This window comes from Phaseolus vulgaris, chromosome 1 (assembly GCF_051622355.1).
Source record: "Phaseolus vulgaris cultivar YP4 chromosome 1, ASM5162235v1, whole genome shotgun sequence".
Classification (NCBI taxonomy): Eukaryota; Viridiplantae; Streptophyta; class Magnoliopsida; order Fabales; family Fabaceae; genus Phaseolus; species Phaseolus vulgaris.
Genome location: NC_143498.1, coordinates 12,949,709 through 12,968,304, shown reverse-complemented (window position 1 = coordinate 12,968,304; position 18,596 = coordinate 12,949,709). Strand labels below are relative to the sequence as shown.

At 31.4% G+C, this 18,596-nt stretch overlaps 2 non-coding genes across 2 annotated transcripts; both read left to right on the top strand.

The window, feature by feature from the left end:
- Window positions 1-6,190: 6,190 nt before the first annotated feature.
- Window positions 6,191-6,331, top strand: LOC137816762 (small nucleolar RNA snoR135). The gene has a single exon (XR_011081875.1). It is a non-coding gene; the product is annotated as a small nucleolar RNA snoR135 (small nucleolar RNA).
- An 8,835-nt stretch (window positions 6,332-15,166) lies between these two features.
- TRNAR-ACG (transfer RNA arginine (anticodon ACG)) lies at window positions 15,167-15,239 on the top strand. The gene has a single exon. It is a non-coding gene; the product is annotated as a tRNA-Arg (tRNA).
- Window positions 15,240-18,596: the final 3,357 nt, after the last annotated feature.

Below are 18,596 nucleotides of genomic sequence, written 5' to 3'. Positions count from 1 at the left end.
GGCTACCAAAACCGTCCCTTGATTAGTGAAGGCTTCTAGAAACCTTTGCTAATCAAGGTTAACTCCTCCTTAATTCTAATGTGCAGAAAAATAAACATTTGTCCACATGGCTATGCTATTTACACCCCAATTAAAGCTAAACTACACTTGTTGGGCCTTCACGGAAATTGTGCTAGTATACCACTCTCCCATTCATAGCTTGATCCAAGTCTTCTTGTCCTAGACGCTCCTAGCTTGTCCTAGACGCTCCAGGCTTGGTCTTCTTGTCCTAGACGCTCCTAGCTTGGTCTTAGACGCTCCTAGCTTGATCTTGGACGTTCTTGACTTGGCTCTTGCTTTTCATGAAAGGTTGTGCTTGACCCTCTTCCATCATCCCCTCCCTTTTGAAAAGGATTTGTCCTCAAATCCAATGCCTTTGCTTCCTAGGGGGATGGTTGTGGCTGGATGGTGTCCATCATCTTCTCCTTCTTGAAAAGATCTATCCTCAGATCTTCAGACTGGATCTCGGATAACAGCCTCTTGCTTTGAGAACTAGGATTGCCCTCCCGGGTCAAACGTGTACCTATGGAAATCATCAAATAAAGCAGAGGTGTTAGTTTGAAAATTTATTTCACTAAGTTGCCATGTTTGTTTTTCCTTTGTTTTTGGCAACTTTTCACAATATTTCTCTTTTGATGGTTGTATGTGTTCTATAATCATCTCATTTATTTGAAAATGTTCATTTGTGGTTACTTTCTCTTTAGGCATAAATCCTATAGAAGATGGTAACAACTTAAAAGGAGAAAGATGATTTAGCCCACATAGGACCTCAAAAGTAGAAATATAAGTAGCGTTGTGAGCTACTTTATGGTATGTATGCTCATCTCTAGAGTTGTGTTTGTCTTTTATGATTATTCTAGGCATGGTAGGAAGAGTTAGATTTTTAAATGTATTTTGACCATGGCTTTGAGGATTTAAAGTGTACAACTTAGTTGCAAGTTTTCCAAAGAGAATCCTCAAATCATGGTTTGCGAAATTTGGAGCTCTATCCAACACTATGCTTGAGGATAAACCATGAAGATGTAGCACTTCTCTAGAGAAGAGTGTATCCATGAAAATCGAATCAAAACCTTTTGTTGTCCTAGGAAGTTCTAATATGAAATGTGTGTCTTCCCAATGATCATTTACAAAAGGTGAAGGAGTATAGAGTTCTTGAGACTTTGCTTTAGATGTAGTTTGAAAACAAGAATTGTACCTAAAGTAATGTCTTTGAACCTCTTTTCTCATGGGTGACAAAAGTTTTCCTTTTAAAAGCTCTAGAGTTTTATCAACTCTAATTTGACCCATGAGTTCTCCTTCATGTAGACTTTTTCTCTCATGTGTAAAGAGAGTCTCGTTGGTACAACCATTGTTTATGAAAATTTGTACACTTTGCAATGGTTGTCTCAATAAGACATGACAAGTTGTTCTAGGCACTACTTCACACAAAAATTGGTTTTTGTAGATGCTTATAGATAACTTGACATTCTCTTGGGGATATCCTAACACATTTGAGAAATAGTCTTTATCTATGCAAGCTTCTTTTAAAGGCTCTTCTTTTGTGCTCATGCTTGCAAGTGTTCCTTTACAATAGGTAAGGCTAGGTTGTTCAACAAGAAGCATGTTTTCAAGGGTATTTTCAATGTGTTTGACTTGTTGAATGACCTTGTGGGAAGGAACACTCTTCTCCCACGCCTTTTGTTTCCCAAAAGTTTTCTCTTTTTCTATTTTCTCTTCATCCCTTTTATGTTTCATTTGTATTTGGTCTTTTACCACTTGGAAATGTGGTAAAGGGCTAAGTAAAAACTTTTTGTGCTTGTGGATGAAAGAAATCTCGTTAGTTAGACCATCATGCAAGGTTTTCTTATCAAATTGCCATCGTCTACCTAATAAGATGTGGCAAGCTTCCATAGGTACTACGTCACATAAAACTTTGTCTTTGTAGTTACCTATAGAAAACTTGATTTCTACTTGTTTGTCTACACGTAGTTCCCCATTTTCATTGATCCATTGTAAATTGTAAGGTTTTGGATGAGGAACTACTTGTAGATTTAGTTTTTCAATCAATCTACTGCTACAACAATTGCAGCATGACCCACCATCCACAATAAGAGAGCATAAATTTTCTAAAACATTGCATCTAGTATGAAAGATGTTCTCTCGTTGTGTCTCGATGGATGCACTAGGTTGATTGTGGAGGATTCTTTGAATCATCAATAAGTCCCCCTCCAAAGGATTTATCCTCTCTCCTTCCCCCTTTTCTTGTGTACTAGGTTCATCCTCACCACTAGTGTACTCATTTTTTCCTTTTAAAAACAAAGCCCTTTGGTTTGGACATTGCGCTTGCACATGCCCTCTTCCAAAACACTTAAAACACTTGGTGTCCCTAGCACGGATGGATGGGGTGGAGGCATCTTTCACTAAAGGTTTGGTAGTTTCTTTGGGTTCGTCTCTAGATGTGCTACCCTCCCTTTTAAAGTCTTTCTTGGGATAAAAGTTGGAGTAAGAACCCACCCTTTGACTTGAAGTTTTGCACAAATTTTGTTGTTCAACTTTAATGCAAAGTTGAACCAAGTCATTCAAGTCTTGGTAGGGTAGAAGTTCTACTCTATCCCTTATCTCAAGGTTGAGCCCACTTAGAAACCTATATATGGTGGTGGTTTCTTCCTCTCTAATGGATGCTCTCATCATGTAGAGCTCCATTTTCTGTCTATACTCTTCCACACTCATGTTCTTTTGTTGGAGTCTTTGGAGCTTGTCCATTAACTCCCTATGGTAGTAGGAAGGTATGTGGCGACGTCTTAGGGCTCCCCTAAGGTCATTCCAATATTCTATGGGAGGTTCCCTATGAAGACGTCGGTCTCTCTCTAGAGAGGTCCACCAATACATGGCATTGCTTTGGAAACTAAAGGTTGCTAAGGGTACCTTCCTTTCTTCACTCACCCTATGGCAAGCAAAGAGTTGCTCTAGTTTCATCTCCCAATCTAGGTATACCTCTACATCTTCTTTACCATAGAAATGGGGTAGGTCTACCCTTACTTCCCTTGGGCTCTCTTCCTCTCTTTGCCTATTTCTTCTAGGGGGTGGTTGGTAATAGTCATTGATTCTAAGGCTCCCTTCCCCTAGAGACTCATTACTTTTAGATGCATGAGTATGAGATTTTTTTGATTTCTCTTCTTGGTCTTTAGCCAACTCATTAATTTTAGTCTCATTCTCCAATTGTCTAAAAGAAATCATTTGCACAGCTTGTGAAACTTCTTTCAAAAGAGTTTTTATAGATTTTACTTCACTTTCAATAGACTTTGGAGAGTGAGGAGAAGAAGACATGGCTAAAGTTTTGTGTATACAAGTATTTTACCTTGAGAAAATTTAGGAAAGTCAAAGAAGGTAGTTTTCCAAGTAAGGGAGGTGAGTCACAAAGGACTACTTAAATACCAAGCCTTTGCCTTAGCCAAAAACTATCCCTCAATGTCTTCATACAAAGCTTTCTCTTAGTAAACCACTTAGAACACAATTAAGTTGAGAAATCAGATTTTAATGCAAGAAAACAATGCAAGCTAACTAATTAACCAAGCAAGACGAATTAACAAAGCTTAAACAAGGCAACACAAATGAAAAGCGTAGCTATTTAAGCAAGGAAATGTCATTAAAAACAATTAACAATTGCTAATTAGAAAACTCTACACTAGTCGGCCCTAGGTGAGGCTTCTTGGACACTTGGAGCCCTTGAAGACACACTCACCGTCTAATCACGTAATTAAAGAAGTAATTAACACAAGTTAAGTTGCAAAGAGAATTAAGAAAACTCCCTTTATTGATCTTTTTTTTGCTATTGGCACTTCCTTGGTTGTCTTTTCTTGTTGGGCCCTCCAAGTGTTTTTGGTGTTTTGAGAAGTATTTGTTTCTGCCTTTGCTTTTGTTCCCCTTAGAATTAAGGACTTAATTCTCCAATTCCAGCACCTATCAAGAAGACTAGACCTTACTCAAGTCAAATTTCCTCTCAAATAAGCACCAATTGAGAATGAATTCCAGCACCAAATTTAGAGGCCAAAGAATGAAAGCAAGAAACAATTTAATTGGAAAAACAGTACCACACAAATGGAGTTAGATTGTGACCACTAGAAAGAGCTCCAAGAAATATTAGACAAGCAAATAAAGGTACTCAAATAAAGGTAGGCACACAAAAAGAATCCTAAGAATAGCACTAGAATAGATTTCAAAATCAAAAAACAGCACCACTGAAAAATTGTTGTGGGCCAGAGAACGTGATTTTCCCCGATTTATGCTGAGCTGCCCCTTTAAGATTTGCTTCTGAAAATTTATATGCAAAATATTCAAGATCTTAACTAAATTCTGGCGTTGGTTTCACTCCAAACGCATGAACCATTTTCTTTTAATAAATTTTTCAAATTCAGTGTTCAGTTACGCCAACTGTAGCGCCCAGATTTGCACACTGTTTTTAAAATATTTATCATTTTTTTTCTATTGACTCTTTTGAGCTGATTCTTTTTTTGTCTTTTCTGTAACACCTCAATCTTGCATAATCCAGAGAATCAAAAATTTCCTATGTAGGGAAATAATTTTCTTAAACAAAACAGCCAGCACAGAGTATGTAAAACAGGGGATTCTGTAAACACTGGAAAAAAAACAGCAAGAGACCAAAAGATAAACACAATGGATCGATGAAAAGGAATTTGTGTAGATCTAAACACAAATATGAACTCAAGCTAAAAAATAAAAGGCACAAAAAGATCAAAACACAGCAGATTCAAAACAAATATTTAGACCAAAATCAAGAAACAAATAAGGCAAACAAAGTACTACTTATGATTTGATGACATTTTGGAAAAACATGACTAGACAAAACACATATAGATTCAGAAATTAAAAGACTCAAAGAGCCTAAAATGAACCAAATAAAATTGCAATAAAGACTCAAATACCTAAAATAAAAACAGTAACTCAAAGGTGTATGGAATCCTACCAAAAATTGCACAGGGATTGCTCAAGATCAATTAAGCAAAGTGCACCGATTGGATTTTCCAAATAGCACACCAAATCAAAGTAAAAAATTAAAAACAGCAAGACAAGTATGAAAACAAGATGAACAACATGAAATAAAGAAGAACTCAAAATGAAAATGACCAAGAACTACTCATCTTTGAAGAACCTATGCTCATGATACCAAATGATGGCAAATTCATGGAGCTCTTCTCGGATTTATGATCAAGGGTGCGGAAGCTATGGATTGAAATGTGCAAGATCCTCCTAGGAGCTATGGTAATCTTGAAGGTTCATGATGTGTATGGAAAGAGGGAGGTTCGGCCAGCCCTATGGTAAAGGATGAAGATGAAGATTAGGTCCTAGAAACTAGGGAAAAGCAATGTATGGCACAATGTTGGCAGCATAACATTACTCTCATTAATCTTCAAAATACAAGAGCTAGGCATCTCCTTTTATAGGCTAAGGAGGCCGTAAATCCTAAGCTAAGAGAAGATGAAATGTAAGCCAAATGAAATGTAAATGTGAGGCACATGGACACATGGAGCACATGGGTGCACATGGGTTCACATGGCTACCAAAACCGTCCCTTGATTAGTGAAGGCTTCTAGAAACCTTTGCTAATCAAGGTTAACTCCTCCTTAATTCTAATGTGCAGAAAAATAAACATTTGTCCACATGGCTATGCTATTTACACCCCAATTAAAGCTAAACTACATTTGTTTGGCCTTCACGGAAATTGTGCTAGTATACCACTCTCCCATTCATAGCTTGATCCAAGTCTTCTTGTCCTAGACGCTCCTAGCTTGGTCTTAGACGCTCCTAGCTTGATCTTGGACGTTCTTGACTTGGCTCTTGCTTTTCATGAAAGGTTGTGCTTGGCCCTCTTCCATCATTTATGGAGAGCATAAAAAGGTCAAACTCAACTGTCAGAACCTAAGGGGATAAATAAGTTGGCATTAGAAGTGAGTTAGTTGGTGGGGGGGGGGGGGGGGGGGGTATTTATATGCACTAACAAGAGGATCACAAATAACAAGGATATTGACTTCATTAGAAAAAGATGCAGGAGGAGAAGAAAGAGACTTAAACTTAAAGTAAAAGAAAGACTCGTTGAAAGTGACATCTGTTGATTTTTTTTTAGAAGAACAAAGTTTGTTTATATGTTTTCTAAACATCAAGGATAGTGTGTATCGGTGTTGTGTTGTGTTCAATGCACTCTTCCAAAAGAGTTCCCTGAAACATGGTTTTGAGAAAGTGGGCAGTTGTGTTTCATCTTTTATTGAGAATCACAACAATCATTTTCCCTACATCTTCTTCCTATCTCTTCCCCTTTCTCTACTTTTCTTTTTCATTTCATTTTACTCAAAATCTATTCTTATTATGTTTTTTTTTTGTAGATCTTTATTTTATTTTTAAGTTGAAAGTGACATCTGCTAAAATCAAATACACGCCAAACAATCTCAAATATTAGGGAGTACTTGACTTTTACATTCTTAGAATACTTTCTGACATTGCTTAAATGTTTTTTTTTACCTTATTTGATGATTGTAATTCATATGAATCATAGGTTTCAAATAAGATAATTGATTGAATGAGTTTGGAAAGTTTTCGTATTCATGAACCTAAAATAGAGCACACTGAAAGTTCCAAATATTATATGTCTTAATGATTTATGAATAGAATACACTTGCTATATTGATTATAAATTGTTTCAAGTACAACTATGCCTTAAGGATTATGTTTAAGACTGTATTGGAAAGTTTTCAAATGAACAATGTATTACAAGAAAGTTTTCAAAAAATACAGGCACATCGATTAATTAAATTAAAGAGTTTTTCAAAAAATATATTGTGGAAATATATCCAAGTTAAAAAATTGATTATGTCTAAACATTTAAACTTTGTATTGACTTGGAAATAATTTGAAAATGCATTTACAACTAAAATTGTGAAAATAGAAGGTTCAAATAATTCATAAATGTAAGAATTAATAGCTTAAACAAGAGGGAGTGAATTGTTTATCAAAGATTTTCGCAAAGACTGGATATGAATGAAGCTTTAACATAATTCACAGATTAAGCAATCAAGGAAGCAATCAAACAATGGTTAACAAACTGTTTGCAGAATTTCAATCGGTTGAAACTTCGTTTTAACCGGTTATTTATAGCAGCAGCAAAAGAAAAATTAAAACAAATAGTTATAAGGAGTGAGAGAGAGAGATATTTACTCAGCCAATTTTGTATTGGTTCACTCAACCTTGAGCTACATCCAGTTCCCAGAACAACCATTGGGTTCCACTAGTAATCACTCACATATTACAACATACACAACCACAAAGAGGTGATATTGAAACCAAAAGAACCACTCACCCTCTTTGGAAATACACACCTCTAGCCAGAACACACTCTAACTTTACAGGATTTCACACACACTTACAAGTTTATGAAAGATCAATTACAAGAATCATGAAAAGAACAAAATACACCTAAGTTTACAGAAATCAAAAAGCTCCTATGATCAGACCTTGAACCAGTGCACAACTATACAACAATCTTGCAAAACTTTTGAAAAAATTCTTTCAAATCAATCTCAATCTCACTGTGTTTGATATAAAACTTTTGTATTTTGTTTTGAAAGAAAGGCTATATTTATAGCACACAAAACTAGCCGTTCTAGGCAACATTTATTAGCCAAAATAGTTTTGATTCACATCCAAAACAGATTAACATGTTTTCAAAAAGCTGTTATGAAATGTCACAATCAACCGGTTGAAAATTCATTTTAACCGGATGAATTGGTTAGACAGTTACTTAACCAAGTCAAAAGCAGTTTTAAAACCTTCAAACAAGCCAAGTGATAAACAATCAATTATTTCGAGATTTCAATCGGTTGTCTCTTTGCTTAGAAAAACACTTTTTTCTTTCAAAACAAATTTGAGCAAGCTTGTGCAAGAAACTAGGAAAGATCTTACAAAGATTCTAAACACCCTAGACTAAACCAAAAATAAAAAACAACATAACTTCAAGCTTCATCATGGATTTGAAACATCAAAGCTCTAATGTTCTACAATAAATATAAGAGATATTATTTTAGTGATACTCATGCCCTATTATGATGATGATTATTATTATTATTTCTAATACTCATAATATTTCCAGAAATTGCTAGAAAAACTTAAAGACACATTTGAAGTCCAAAGCTAAAGTTTCCAAATAAAGCGTCTAACGGGAAAGTGATGAAGCTAAAGAGAGAGATTTGTGCCAGTGAGGATTAAAGCAATATCAAGCTATTGTGAACGAAGAACAACATATAACGAATTATTTCAAAGTCAAAACAAGTTATGCATATTTATTCAAGACTCATAACATAACATTCCTTATTGAGCGTATTATATGAGGAAGATAAAGAACAGTAAAGTGATAAGTGTCATATTTCAGTAATATTTCATATTAAAGATAAACACTAAAAGGATTTTTATTGATAAAATAACTATAATTCAAACCTTAATTTAGGAATTTAAATATTTTACATATTTTATGATTATAAGATGAATGAAAATGATTTATTCCCAAATTTGTGTTAATTTCAGGATTCTTGGGGAAAATGGGGATGAAAGGGCTAAAAGAGAATAGACAAGATGAAAAGGAAAAGTTGGAACATTAGAAACTCGCTCAAAACTCGCCCAAACTCGCACAAGCAAGATCACTCAAGAGGAACTCACCCAAGGCTTCGCCCAAGTGAGTTCACTCTAGTGAAGTTGGGTTTTTTCTCGTCAAACTCGCTTAAGCAAGTAATTACCCGCTTAAGCGAGATGTCACTTAGCCCAACCCCAATTAGGTTAAATAGAAGGCGTGAAGCATAACCATATACATCATTGGGAGAATAGAAAGAGAGAGAAAATCCTAGAGGAGGCAACCGTTAAGGAGAAACATCCTAGATCTTCTTTTCTTGATTTCCATGCTTGTAATGGCCAACATGAGTGGCTAATTCTTCCTTTTGGAATTGAGAGTAATTTTTTCAATCTCCTATGTATTAAGATGATATTTATATATAATATTTCAGTTCTTGATTGGTGATTGGTATTATCATTTTATTCTCAAAGCTTGAATTGTTCATGATTTTTATCCTTAGATTTGACTAGAAAGTACTTCTAAGAATCTGACCCAAATGATAATGCTTAACATATTTGAATGTTGAGAATAAATTTGAAATTTTAATTGTTTTTTAACATATGTTCATAATGATAAGAAGTTTTTATATATATGCGAGAAATCGATATTTAGGAGACTCTTCTAATAATTTTGTATAATTTTGTATGCGAGGAATCAATAAGAATAATTTTTATTTGTGCATCAATATCAACCAAGATTGAATATTATAATCTTTTGTAAAAATACAGATGAGTGAGAAGGATGAACCCCAATCCCAATTTTCCTAATTGACTCATACAAATCTTTTACTTTGCTTTATTTAATTTCCTACAAATTTACCATACAAACAACCTTTTCCAACAAACTTTTACATATTGTCTTGTATTTAGTGAATATTATACTTGAGAACTCAAATGTTCCTTATGGGTTTGATATCCATCTTTAGCAATAAATTTATTACTTATGATATGGTACACTTGCCATAAAATAGTCATCATAAAACAAAGTGAAGAATCGATTCCAAAAATGTCAAAGTCTCGGCGTTCAGATTTTATATAGATAAATAAACTACTTGAAAGAAAAAATATATATTTAAGATACGAACATTGCATCAAAGAAGATATTTCCTCTTAGAGCATCTACCGCATTGAAGAAAGAACAGTGTGGTAGATTCCAACAAAGATTGAGTTAAGATGAATTGAAGTTAAAATGTTCATATTTGTGGAATAAAAAGAAACAATTCAAATTGCCTCACATGTTTAAGACGCGAAAGAAATCAATAAGAGCAAGAGTTTACATTTCAAGCGTATAACGACTATGTGAAGAAAAAGAATACAAGAAGCTTCAACAATTACATTCTGAAGACTGTATAAATACCTTGAAGAGGAAGATCAATATAAGAATATAGAAGACAAGAGCACGAACAAGTGTACAGAAATGCCATTACAAAGTGATACACAATTGTGTGAAATATTTGTGCTTATATAATTTGTATTCATTATAGAAGATCTTCTAGTAAGTTGGGTTATGTGCCACACATTGTAAATCCTTCACTTTGTGAAGTGTATGTTAGAATTTTAGACCTTAAACAAGAATGGGGTGAATTTTTTATAAAAGATTTTCGAAAATATTGAAGGCATGGAGAAAGCCAATGAAGAATCAAAGAGAAAGAAACCAAGTTAGCCAATAAACAAATTTGTTTTATTATGTTTCCAAAAAATCAGCCGATTGTTTATGCGATTCAACCGGTTGTTTTTATCAACATTTAATAAAAACAAACCAAAACAGATTTAAATGAGATTAAGGATAGAAAGAATCACACAGTAGATTTATATTGGTTCACTCTTATCCAAGAACTACATCCAGTCCCCAAAAACCACTGGGTATTCCACTAAACAATCAATAACCTTGATTACAAACCACATACCAAAGAGGTGATCTTGAACCTTTCAAGAACACACACCTCCATTGGCAATCAACACACCGCAAATCACATAACACCCTTTGAATTCTAAAGTTACAAAGCAATCTTATTCCACTCTTAGAAAAATCCAAAGCTTGAAGCAAATCTTGGAGAAAACTGATTTGAAAGATTTAATCCAATATCATAACAACCAGAAGCGTAAAACTGATTATTTAAACTCTAAAAGGTTGTTAAAAACATTTAATGCAAAAGCCAAATCAATTTTGAATCAATTAAAACAGATTTAACAAACTTAACAAATTATGTTAAGGATTTTCAAAAATAATCGGTTGACATGTCGAAATAACCGATTGAATTGTTTTGACAGCAATGTCAACCAATTTCAAGCTTTGTCAAAACCTGTTTCAAAAACACTAAGTGTAAAACAACCAATTGAAACGATAAAACAACAGGTTGTTTTTTCACTTCTTTGGAAAACACTATTTTTTCAAAAGAATTTGATTTAAACTAACTTTGGATCCTAACTAAGAGTGGATTACAAATTCAAACTACCAAAAGCCCACACACACAAGCAGCAACAAAGCCTTCAACCAATCTTCATGGATTTGGAGACATCAAAGCCTATCTTCAATAGTATATCCAATGAGCTTTCATTGTTCTCTCTAAGAAAATGTTTTCTCATATCTTTGAGACATTTTGATCTCAGGGAGAGATTATAACTGGTTTGCTTGGAGAGGTATTGAATACTCAATCTTGGAAAAGTGTTAAAACTCGTGTGCCTGGAGAGGTGTTGAATACTTGTTCTTGGAGAGGTGTTAAAACTTGTGGTACCTAGAGAGGTGTTAAAACTTATTGTACCTGGAGAGGTGTAAGAATATTTTTCCTAGAGAGGTGTTAAAACTCGTTTAGTGAAAAATTCTTAAGTGATTTGTTTAAGGGGACTATACATAGCGTAAGTTGTCGGGTGAACTAGTATAAATCTTGTGCCTACTTATCTTTATCTTTTACTTGTTAGACGTTGTATTTGCTTTGTTTTTCAGCTACGTAAATTAAGTTCAGGCTTCATTAACCCCTCCTTCTAGAGCCAATTGTCCCTTCAAATTATGCATAATCTAGTGAAATATCACTGTTGTTACCTTGATAAAGGTTATGGATTTACTTGAAGGCCTTTCTTGTTCTAAATCTAAAATTCTCAAAAGATACTATTGGGAATATCAAAATTGTAAATCTTTTCAGATCTTTTGTGCACCATCCATTCATTATGAGATTTATCTGATTATGGGAGAAACATAATGAATCAACCACGAAACCACCATGTTAGTGCATCTCTTGCAAATTACATAGAGAATGTGATTTGATGCAAGTCTTTGAAACGGGCCATAAAATAAGTCAGATCTGTTCTTTGCACACAATGGCATAAAATAACTTTGTTGATTGTAATTATATGCATAAAAAACTAGAGCAACCAAAGTCATTGGTGGATTTTCATATAGATGAGGATTATAGAGATTGTGAAGATTGATAAAGTATAATCTTTTTACTGTTAGCCACTCATGATGCAAGAAACAAATGATTAGAAGATTCAAGAAAGAAATTGTTAGAGCAAAAGTTCAACATCCTATAATTTTGATTAAGTGCTGAAAATAACTAAGTATAAACATGATCATGCTTCATTTATAAAATGATAGTTTAGTTCAACAATACATCATGTAAGACACAAATGTTTCATTTGACAAACGATGCAACACTAGCTAGTTTTATCTTTACGTTTGATAAACATAATTGATGCTCATATGATACACACATAGTTTAACCTAACCTTATACCTCTCAAAGCGCTTATTCTATGTTTCAAGATATGTCTATTAGCTTTATCTGCTAAGGAGATTTGTTTGCAAACATGAGTCACATCAAATGATCTCTTTGATAAAGAGCTAAATATGAATTTATTGAACAATTCCCTAATGCTAGCATTGAAAACTCTGAAAAGATTATCTAATTTGTATGATTCTACACTTTAGACAATGTCAAGCAAAAACACACTACCCACGAACAAATAAGTACATCCAACTTTTGGAAAGTTACTTAAAAGAAGAAAAAAGACATTTAATGATGAAAAGAGTGCATTTAACACATCTTTCACATTCAAGCTCATCACATGAAAGAAGGACATTCAGAAGAGTTGAAGTTACTCAACATCTAGAAATAATTTTGCTACGGTTATCTTCTTCCAACACCTATATAAATCCATTAATCAAGAAGATAAACAACATAGAATAGGCATCCTAAAATGTTGTCTACATTTTTTGTGCCTCATAAAGCATCAAGAAGGACATTATGAATGTTCATCTAGAAAACTAGGCAAGAGTGCTTAAATCTTGTACTTGTCGAAAGACACAATCTGGAGTAAGCAAAACCAATAATCTATTGATCATATCCTCACATAACCTCCTTAACTTAGCCATGAGTGGTTGTTTCCCAAAGAATACTCGTTGAGCCAAGAGTGGCATGGGAACGAAAATTGAAGGGATTAATCAAGAGTGATTATGATACTCGTTGAGCTATGAGTGGCTTGGAGAAAGAATAATCAAGGGGTTAGCCAAGAGTGACTACAATCTCAAATAATACTTGTTGAGCCAATAATGGATTGGGGAATACTCAAGAGGTTAGACAAGAGTTACAATACCAAAGAATACTCGTTGAACCAGGAGTGACTTGGGGAAAGATTACTCAAGAGGTTAGTCAAGAGTGACTATGATCCCCAAGAATACACGTTGAGCTAGAAGTTGTTAGAAATGTAGGTTTCCTTTAAAACGAGGGTGAATTGAACTTTTAAAGTTTTCTTGAAAACTCTGAAATACAATGAAATTCTTAAGAAAAATCAACTCATTAGAATATATAACAACTAATTAAAAATATTATTAATCAGTTAATTTTTACTAGATTACACAATTAACCAGTTGAATTTCAGAACACACAAGAAACACTTAAAAATCATATTACATAAATGTAAAGAGAGAGATAGCAGAAGCAACCATACAAATTTTTACACTGGATCATTCTTTCTCAAAAGCTACATCCAATTTCTCAAGCCACACCAGTTGAGATATTACTATAACAATGAATCTTTACAAACAAGAGTAACAATATAATAACTCTTAAACCTTTCAAGAATTACCTATATCACAAGCAACACCTTGTTACTTTAAAGAAATCAGAAACCTTATCTAATTTCAATACAAAAACCTTAGAAACAAAAGAAAGGAACAAATATACATGAATTACAGCAGAAACAACTAGGTTCTGAAAATTTGAGAGGAAATTCTTCAATCAAGACATGCAATCAAAGAATGCTCCAAGAATTAAAAGTATTTACTCAATGAAAATTGTGTTCTCAAAAATTCATTTTTCTCTCTTTCTGAAAAATGTAAAAGCTTGTCTACAAAAAGGTTTTCAAAACACATTTTTATAATCCCACTGAAAAAATGTTTTACAAAATATTTTGTTATTTTTAATGGATTAAAAACTCGATTCAACCGATTAATTTCACTTAAAGTGAAAACAATGGATTAATTCGAATATCTAATATGTTAAAAGCATAAAAACAAAAATAAAAATCCTTAAAATAAAGAGCTTTCAATTTGTTAAATAAAATTTTTTAACAGATTAAACATCTCTTCATAACTTTTTGAGGTTTTAAGTAGTTTTAACAAATTAAAATAAAATTTCAATCTATTTAAAATTTCCTTAATCCTAACACAAAGTTCTGATTATTTAAAAATATTTCAAAACATGATTCTTGGAGTTTTATAGATTATTTACCTTGATAAACAGAAATAAACACACACAAAAGCACAAAGAAATATATAAGGAAATCTTCATAAAAATGGATCTTCATTCTTCAAAATATTGATCTTCATTCTTCAAATGGGTTTGAATACTTCAAATACAACCATTGAGAGATAAAAAGAAGAAAAGCAAGTGAAAAAAAAAAGCTAAGAAGATAAAAGAAGAAAAACATAACTTTGGTATTATTATTTCACACTACCATACATAAAACCTATTTCTTTTATATATACAATTTTGTTGTATTAACAAATTATTGCTAACTAGGACTTTGAAGCCATTGTGATACCGAGGATCGAAAGTATATATATATATATATATATATATATATATATATATATAGAATCTTCCAAAACTTAAAGAAAAATTAGGCGTCACTTAGATTGAATTAATTATTATACAATAAATTAATTTTCTGTGTATTATATTTTAGGAACTAATTAACTTTGAAAATTGTTTTACAATATAAAAGTTTTTTTATTATATACTAACACTATTCAACCTTTTGTCTTTTGTATTTTGTGTATTTAACATACATACTTTGTATAAATATTAAAAATTATTTTTGTGAAATTTTCCATCAACACTCAATTTCTAAGTGCATTTATTTCAAAGGACCAAGCACCCAATGGCTGGCATTTCGAACATGAAAAACATAGGGTTAATTAAACCATTTCTTCAATTATGTTTATATTAATTACTGCTGTAGATTGGTAAAACTTCAAAAGTGACTTCATGGCCCAATGGATAAGGCGCTGGTCTACGGAACCAGAGATTCTGGGTTCGATCCCCAGTGAAGTCGTTGTGTCACATTTTCTTTTAATTTTTAATGAGCAAGGGTTTATATTTTACTATTTTATTTTTATTTGTTTCTTATCGTATTTTTTTAATTGCATTTTTAATTTTAGGTAAGATGAAAATAATCAACGCAAATAATTTTTTATATTTAATGATCTAACGTGCATATCTAACACTTACAAAGTAAAATAAGTTTATTGTGATGCTTACCTTAAAAAACAAATTGGTTTCACCCTCTACCAATGTTTATAAAATCGGATTTGTAATTAACTTATTCAAATTTTAATTAAACATAATAAGTGTTAATAAAATAATAATTTCTAACTAGTATATTACATAAAATAATATCATAATTTTATAATGCTAAAAATTAAAATATATAAACAATTAATATTAACAGTTAAAAATAAAGCATTTGTTTATAAGTTTATAACATTTAAAACACGTACAAAATTTAATCAAATATACATTAGTACTTAGGTTTATGTTTAAAAAATTATTTAGCATTTTTAATTAAAAATAACAAGTTTTCATCTAGGATAAAAAAAATGATAAATTGGTATAATATAAAACAATAAGAAAATGTAGATATAAAATATTCTAAATAGTAATAAGATAAAAAATTTATTAAATAACAATTAATTTTAGAGATAAAAAATAATTAATTACTGACTACGTTAGATACTATCATATAAATTAAAAAAAATATTAATATTTATAATAATTTTTATTATTAATAAAAAATTATAAATTAATTTTTAAATTAACATGTAATATTAATTATCAATATTTTAATTATTAATTAATTTATAATTTATAGTAGTTAATAACTAAAATTTTAATAATTAATATTAGATATTCATATAGAAATTATTTTATAAATTTTTATTAATAATAAAAACTTTTTTAAATATCAATAGTTTTTTAGTTTATAAAATAATATATAATTTAATAATATAATAATAATTTTTTAAAATTAATTATTATTTAATGATTTTTTTTATAGTGTTAATATTAGTACATGTTTTTGTTAATATGTTTTTTATTTATCTTACACAATTAAATTATATAAAATGTGATTTAGGGAAATATTATTTTCAAACAAGTTTTCTAATTCGATTTGGGATTTATTCTTAACGAATTATGATAGTAGTTGATTTTATTCTACTGACATGTATGGAAATAGAAATTTTTATTTTTAATTTATATTTAGCATTTAATAAATATGGTAATTTGATTCTCACCAACTTTATTACTTTGGATTAATGATGTTGAATAGTACTCATCTTATTTAAATATCTGCATATATGTTGAGACGTAACATTGTCAAAATTAGCATGTAACACATTTAATTGAAAAGTAATAATAACTAAAAGAAATAAATTCACATATTTATTTATTAATATCGAGTATAAATATCATTGAAAATGTTCATATAATCGGTTTAATTATAGTGAAAAAAGGTAAATTTAATTAAAGTATAAAATATAAGTCTTTATCATTGTGGTATTATACATTTTGTATTAGCATTTTTATATTTTGAAACATAAAAGATAATTATAGAACAAGAAAAGAAAATTGTTGGAATAGTTAGTGTTAAAAGAGAGGTTTACGTTAGAAGAAAATCATTAGATAGAAATTAATTTTAGAGATAAAAAATAATTAGTTATTATTTTGACTAAATTATATATTATTTTAAGGACTAAAAAAATATTGGCATCTAGAGTATCTATTATTAATAAAATTTATAAACTAGTATATAAATTGGTATCTAATAAGGTACCAAGGTTTTAATTACCAACTACTTTAGATTCTAAAATTAGTAGCTAAAACCTTGATAATTAATTAAATACCTTTAGAAACTAATTTACAAATTTTATTAATAATAGAAACTACTTTAAATATCAATAATTGTTTTAGTATCTAATTTAGTCAGTATAGTAACTAATTATTTTTTGTCTCTAAAATTTGTTTCTATTTAATGATTTTCTTGTAGTGGAAGTTTTTAACTCTTATCATGGACAACTAAACTAGATAGTTTAGCAATCAAGGAGCGCATAAAGAATACAAAAAGTTTTATATTGACTCACCCCACAACACGGGCTACATTGAGTCCCCTTTTAAATTTTCTTAAGAGGTTCAACTAATCAAATTAATGATTACAACGAATACACAAACCACTCCTAGTTACTGTGAGTACACAAATCACTTCTGGTTATCACATCTTAGTCTCTCCTTGAGACTAAGACCTCAAAGACAAATACCAAGAAAATTCTCAAAGAGGAAAAATTTTGCTAACTAGGTTGCTTCATAAAGTGAAGTATTACAGAGGTTTCACTCATTCACAAAGAACATTGAAAAGCCTAGGAATACTAGAAGGATGTATGACACTTGCATAATTATGTTGTGTTCTTCTTCAACTTGATTCCTTTATATGTTGAGATCCTAAACTGTCTAACCATATAATGTTGGGTTCAATAGTGTCAAAGTTCAAGAGGGGGGTGAATTGAGCTTTTAAAACTTTCGCACAGATTTGAATTTATCACATAACAGAGACAAATAAATCGATTTATTTAGCAATGAACAGATTTATTTTTCTTATTCTCTTTAATGAAACAAAAGTAACACAGTGCAGTGATTTCAAACGTTTAGCAAGATGATCTGCAGGCAAGTTCAAGTTGATTTCTACAGGATAAAACGAGAGGGCTAAACAATTAATCACAACCCTGAAGACAAAAACAAATTCTCATTTTTAAACCAATTAACATATTGAGTTTACTTTTACAGAACACGAATTCCAATTATGTTTCACATCACATACAGATTTACACAGAAGATCTTCAGAAGGTTTTTCAGAAAATCAAGAACAGTATACATGTACCCAAAAACAACAAATTCAAACACAATTGAATGGATTTATTTCTTGACAGATTAGTTTGATCAACGATTATTGAGTGCAGGGATTAAGAGAGAATGAACACAAAACAATTATATTGGTTCACTCAAATGAGCTACATCCAGTCTTCACCTAATCCAAGGTGAAATTCACTAAACCACAATTCAAAACAATTACAAAAACCACTGTTCTTGAACCCTACAAGAACATGACACACTTTGCTGAAAAACACTATTCCAGCACACACAACTCTTCAAACCCTATCAAGAAGAGTTTACAACCACACTTTACAAGAAATTGAAATATGAAATGAATACACCTGATAGAGAATGCAGAAATCTGCCTTAGACCAGTAGAACAGATTGCTCACACAGTGACAACACCTCTAACCAAGCCTTAGATTCAACCAAGAACAAGCACACTTTGTAATTTGAAAAATCTTTCAAGAACTCGTGTTAATCCTCA